Below are 7,299 nucleotides of genomic sequence, written 5' to 3' on the forward strand. Positions count from 1 at the left end.
AAAGTTTGAAAGTTTGAATTTAAATTTTATTTTAATAATTGTTATGTATGTATGTAGGTAGGTACACTCTCTGGCATGATGCCCATGGTATACACGAAAATGGAGGCAGAGGCAGATTTCTCTGTAACAATGTTAGTGCAATTTAATAGGGGGCGAGCCTATTTCCATATAACAAGCAAATAAAGAAATAACTCCAAGCTAGTATAAAAAATAAATAATATAAAACTTCATAAGCACTTTTCCCGATTAGAGAATCGAACAGGAGGCCTTGTGGTCTGCACTCGTAAACATTACAGCCTAACCGGCAGTAATAATATTTAAAACCAGTGAGCATTATAACATAATATTCACAAACAACGGTTTAAACCGCACAGCGATGCATCACACGCGCTAAAATGAAAAGTCCTTTACTATTTTGAAAACGTGGTCGAAAGCTATTCGGTCCTTCCGGCCCACTGGGTAGGGAATGAAAATACTAGGCTGCCTGTGTTTGTGGTTGTACGACCACTTGCGTCTGTTTTCATTTAGTAGAAGGTAAACGTTTTGTTTACCTCTCTGTGATAAATAGAGTCGTTTAAAGGCACCTGCGGTCTTTGTGTCAATGTGCTTGTTCGTGGTACTGCTCACAGAACGGGAAATATTGCACTTTAAGTTTTCTAGTAGGATTTATTTTATGAGGGTTTCAGTTTCAGCCGTTTCAAAATGGCGGCTGAAATTCTAATGTTTTGGAATGTTATGACTTTTTGTTTTGATAGAAATTGTCCTGGATAAGGCTAAAATAAGGAAATATTTTTATTTTGTTTTCAAAACAAGAAATCGGATTGGAATTATGTTGTGTTGCTAAATCTGTCTCAAATTAACTGCCACGTGTAGTCAACTTATTACAATCAACCATTTACATTTAAACTGTGTCAAGTAATTAAACGCAATACATATTTTAATTTAGAGCGAACAAAAAGACCATATTTAATAAAACGAATAACAAATATTATTTAAGTACCCAGAAAGTTTCCGTATTGGTACCAAATAACAACGAAAGAGGGAGTTAAAATTGTAAGGATCCCGTTATGAAGTTTCAGTGGTAAGTTATGATAAGGAGATTGGTACTTATCAGGTGGTCATACAATCTTGCCGGGTTATAACGGGCAGAAGGGAGAACACTTCTGTATTAACGTAACAGCGGGGACAAAGAGCCTAGAGTGAATAAACGAAGGATGATGCATTTATATGATGAAAATATTTTTTTATCTAATGCATAGTGTATAGCTTTAGGTCCGAGTTCAGGGTGTTTTATATTATATTGTGTCAAAGTATCAGTAAAAATGTTATTAAAATTGAATCGTTTACGTTTACACGAAAACAGTAGAAATCAGCGTAACTAGTTGTTAAATATTACTGTACTATTTATTCTATTCTATATACACCAATATATTTTTAATGCAACATCTTGAAGTTACAAATGGAATATATCCAAATGCCCGTGTTGCGCCGGGTTCAATGAACTTTCCAATAAATTTTCATTGGTTGTCTTTCTGGACTTAACCTTTAGCCCACAGTTTTATTATTTTTATACTTTTTCAATATTCCGAGTCTATCATTTTCGTATGTCTTGGTGATTTTTCTCTGTTATTTCAACAGCGAACAATCCAACGACATTGTTATTCAATTGAGTCTAGAGATGTGTTGTTTTTTAGAAATTGATTTCTTTCTTCTTGGATATTGGTATGTACATACAATGTACATACATTTGGTGGCAATGAGTCCATAAATAAGGTAAAAAGTGCGTATAGAGTAACAATTTGGTCTTTGTGAATAAATTACAACGAAAAGGACAAAGTAGCCAATTTTCTGTGACTTTCAAATAGATTTTATACTTCAAAAATTCTCATTTCAACAAAAGTAAATTGGCCTTTCTTTTTCAGCATTGGTTTAAATGTGAAAATCTCCTTTTTCTTGGAGCTTTCTCATATTTTTATTTGATGGAAAGAGTTCCGTGACTCTCATTAAATTCTTTCATTCTAAAGTGGTCGGCTTGTACTCATTATGGAGGCTCTCGAGTCGATAATTCAATATTACAATTCTTTTGATATTGGCTCGAGGCAATCAATTTATGAAAATAGTCACCGTCTCTGGGAATAGATTAACATATTTTTTTCTAAATTGCCGAGGAATATTCAGATTTCCTTCCAATTTTCTCTTGGAGGACTCTCTATTGAAATTCACGTTCATATTGAATATCGCTATCCACGCTGCTTGTTGCAAATGCATATGTATAAGTATTTTGTTCAGCCATTGTTTAAAGTCTCAGGTATCACTTTTATTTTCTTTTCTCTGACGATTTAATTGTATTGTAACCGTTTAGTAAATTTCTAATCTTTTATTTCAGTTTATTTACATAAACACTTTTGTATGGAGTCTAACATAGGTTAAAAATGATTCGTTCAAATGATCGTATATTTAAACAAGGAATTTTGCGAATCCCGTGCAATGTTGAATACATTTACACATTAAAGCTAATAACAAACAGTCCTAATTATGAGCCCGCAGGATGTTTGCGAAACACATTACGACACCTTCTAGTTTAAATTAATTACATTTTTTGTACAAAAACGTATCAGCGGAGGATTAAGGGGTCTTTGACAAATTAACGAAATGATTTAAAGTATCGCTGCTTACTAACTTTTTGTTCTGCTTTATAAAGATTCAGCTCTTACAGAGACTTTCATACAAAACAAATCTCGAGATAATACTGTTTTTATGAGGCTTAGTGTAGCTTTTATTAAGTGAATATGTTTTTGAAATCAGTTCTGCAGTTCCAGATGTAAACTATCCATTAGTATATTATAAGGCTAACCTTTTCAAAAACAATGTTTTTTTGTTTCTGGTTTATTTGGACTACTCGCAAAAGACTCTGCATATTTAACACTATAGCGTATCCACTAACCTAGACAAAACTAAGTAAAATAATGTTTTACTTATAATGAGTAAACGAAATAAGAATAAAAAGTTAATGGCAAAAAAAGCCAACGAAACAGAATAATTTATTTAAAAACACAATCCTAGTCGTGACCTTGTTTAACAATAATAAAGAACTAAAAAGAAAACTAAATTAAAATGCCAAGGCAAATATTGTTTTAAGAAATCATAGCTTTTATAGATGCCTGGGAGCGTTTAGTAACGGTCAGCCCGTAGGATGTAATAACAAGAAAACGGTTCTTTGTTTCTAAGTCCAGCCCGTGGGCCGTGGGCCGTGGGTCGACATGTTGATTGATAGTAAAAGACTAAACTTTGGCCGATACTCCACGTCTCAGCCAGACGTCTAGGCGTAAGATAGGCAATTAAATTGTCTAGTTTCCTTCATGTCTAAACTAAGTCTCAACTTGAACATAAAACACATTAATCTTTATAAGATTACGTTGCGAAAGCTGTTGGATTTAACACTGATAGTAGCTCTACCGTGTTTTGAATAAAATAATAACTCTGACATGACCTAACCTTTCTGCTTTTCATATGAAGATAAATCTACTCTTATAATTATAGAGATAACCCATTGATTAAATATGTTTGACGGTATAATATAGTTCAAACTTGAAACAATATTATGTAATTGACTTTTTACCGTACCTACCTAATTTTTGAGTCTAAATTAAAGTGTATATACTTACAGAGGGTTATGAGAAGCCATAGTCAGTAATAGAGGGTAAGTTGATGCCAATAGTATTTTTACTTTTTAACAACCAATTTAGCGGTTTGCACGAATTACCGCTTTATAAATAGATCAGACTAGCTGACCCGCGCAACTTCGCTTGCGTCACCTAAGAGAATGGGTCAAAATTTTCCCCGTTTTTTAACATTTTTCGTTGCTACTCCGCTCCTAATGACCGTAGCGTGATGTTATATAGCCTATAGCCTTCCTCGATAAATGGGCTTTCTAACACTGAAAGAATTTTTCAAATCGGACCAGTAGTTCCTGAGATTAGCGCGTTCAAACAAACAAACAAACAAACAAACAAACAAACAAACAAACTCTTCAGCTTTATTATATTAGTATAGATTAACATTTCCAATACGAAAGTAGAACCAAGACGAATCAGTTGTATTTACGTTAGTTTGAACACCCAAACCTACACATCCTTAGCAAAGTTTACGTTACCGAATTTACCTACGCAAACACACGTCTTTAATATTCTACACCTTGACGCGGCACCCGTGCCGACGGTATCGAATAACTCGATCACCAACCACAATTTTATTACCACCTAATTGTATAACAAGTTGCTAAACATACTGGCTAACAGGGATTAACTAAGTAGATTACATACTAGAGGGATATAAACCAGTCTAATAATATGTCGAGACATGGCTAAGCTCTCAATTATTAGCATATTAATGAATTGATTCAGTCATCATCATCGCATTAAGGAATCAATGTTTGATTGTTGCCCTCTGAATGTTATTACTGTATATTATAATATTATTACTATTGATGCCTGGGGCTCCGTTTGCTAAACTATTAAATTACATTACGCTTTAACCAAATTATCTGCATTTATGTATTGTAGTTATTATTATATTAGGTTGGGGAAAAAGTCATTTCGCATTATAGTATGTATGATCTTTTATTTACACAAAAAAGCTCGATATTTGGGTACCTCACGAGCTCACTTGAAGTAGTTCTTGATGCCAAAGAGATTTTGTTACAAGTTCATACATACTATAATGCGAAAAGACTTTTTCCCCGACCTAATATTTCGGGAATCTCGAATAGAAGTAAATGCAATATGACGGCAATGCATGTCATAACCATCAATCTTAAGAATCAATTTAAATAAAAACATCATGAAATATTCAACGCTCATAAAATGAAGGGGAAAACGAAATCATCAAATATTAAATCATGTTACTTTGAAAGCAAGCTGAAATACTTATAACATTGAAATACATACTCTCTAATGTGATTACGTGAATCTTCAAAGAACTCTATTCCGAGGAAAAAGAACTCCATTTTTATTGTGTTTCTTAATAACGGAAATATTAACATTGCTTTTGGCCCTGTCTAATTAAATTAATGTTGCTATAAATACTTACAATATTACTACAATGGAGCTCAGGCATTCCATTGGAAGTATTTATTATAAACTTAGCTTATTAAATAGCCAAGTAGTACCAGTACTGGCAATTTGGCACAACACTTGCATATTATTATAAGTAATAACTTACGATGTGATCAGATGAGTGCTCGCAATTGATGATTTCCATATCGTGAACAGAAAATAGGAACAGTGATTTTTTTTCGGACAGACACAGTAGTAGTATCCTAAACAAGGTACCTTATAGGGTTGCACTTCTACGCAAGACAGTAAAACACTCCTGGGGGGGTTTTAAAATACAAATATCCTTTCTTTAATAAGTATTTAAAGTCAATCAGGTAATTGTTTTTGTGTCTCGTAACAAAAACTACGACTATAATACGATTAAATTAATAAAAACGAATTTAAGGTATAGTGGTTCAAAAGTGAACTAATAATACAGTGGGAGCCTTAAAAACCTTAACAGTACAAAACAATGCGTATATCATGAAGCTTTAGAACGAATTAAATTAATTTATTAGCTTATTATATTAAATTATAATTAAGCAACTTAATTAGGCTTACGAGAGCCTGGGTTAGCTCTAAATAGATTTGGGGCCAGACTCAAATTAAAACTCAACTAAAATTGACCTAGATTTCAAAATGATTCACTAAACAGATCCATTTATGGAAAAAAAATATAATTAGGCACTATTAGGTACTGTAAGGTATCAAAAACAGTATTTGGTAAATGAATAATAAATACAATATAATAAAGGAAAATATTATTAATCATCCCCTTATAAAACATCTTGTTAGAAGATATAATCTATAACTAATATTAATCTTACTTTTTACGCAAAAAAAACTTATTACTTAAACCTTTTACAAAATGCACGGACCTTATTTTTTCTGTATATTTTATAATCATTGATGGTGACCCAACGAATAAAAATATTCCATCAACAATACAATCTATTTAATATAACTTAACGATATCAACATTCCAAGAAGAGTCTTCAATAAAAACTAATAGATATTTCCAGGAAAATTCATCAAATAATTGTTAAAATCGATCTCATTTTCAAAGAAAATCTTTGAAGCAGTGAAAAATCTCGAAACGGAATTACAGAACATAAGGGTTGGAGACCAGAGTTTACTTAGGGTTATTTGTACCCTTCCCTCGACACATTGTCAACTCAAGCAAATTGAATGACCCTTGTTACACTATTGTGATAAACTTCCTTTGTAACTAGTTCCAGATGTATAGATTTATATGCATACTTAAGGAGTTTCGCTATTCGTATGGACGGTGCGCTGAAGTTCCTTAACGAAGATAATGAATGGAGCTGCCTTTGCCACGTACAGTATGCTATGAATGTATTCAATTATATTGCCCAAAACATTGCGTGGGACAACATTTTGGGAACTGAATGAATAATTAATTATTTTTCAAACCAGTTCGTACCAGAGAAGTTTCGACATATACCACAATTTAACGTGCCTTCCGAGAACACGGAGGAACTCGATATGTATAAGATTGTCACCCATTCATAAATCAATCTTGGCAAGCATGGCTTAACCTAAGAGATCGATCCGCCCGGCTGTTGTCAACTAAGCCACGAGCTCCTCACACCAATACGAAATAAAAGAATAAAATAAAAATAATAACAAAACCAAAATCTGATTATAATTATCATAATACTCAACACAAACCAAGGCTTTATAAACTCCACGTGTGAAAGATAGTTAATAAATCGCAATCAACTGATTATGGATACACAAGGAGCTCAAATTAATTCGGCTTAGTTGTTTCCCAACAGTTTGAAGACACCTGTTCCCTCCTTTATATTATGTAACTACTTACATAAGCTTTGGCTTTTAACTCAAAGCCGTAACTTCGTCAGCCACACTAACGCAACAGGTATATCATGTACAAACATTATTCTATTAAACTTGATAGGTATGTTTAAGTGACAACATTTGGTAGGGGTTTTACGAAGGCACTGATAATGCTGCTATTTTGGTCTACATCAATTTATTCTCGGATCTTGTAGGGACATTTTAACGTTCACGATATACATATTGCAATTAAGTAATAAAATGTGAGCTCGCTAAAGGTGACAATAATTTATAGTCACGAAACTGATCATTATAGTAGAGCCGCTGAATTATTACCGATTTGACACATGACAAATTGACAATACTAGTGAAGTGACTGAACAGGTAA

The sequence above is a fragment of the Anticarsia gemmatalis genome, chromosome 5 (genome assembly GCF_050436995.1).
Source record: "Anticarsia gemmatalis isolate Benzon Research Colony breed Stoneville strain chromosome 5, ilAntGemm2 primary, whole genome shotgun sequence".
Classification (NCBI taxonomy): domain Eukaryota; kingdom Metazoa; phylum Arthropoda; class Insecta; order Lepidoptera; family Erebidae; genus Anticarsia; species Anticarsia gemmatalis.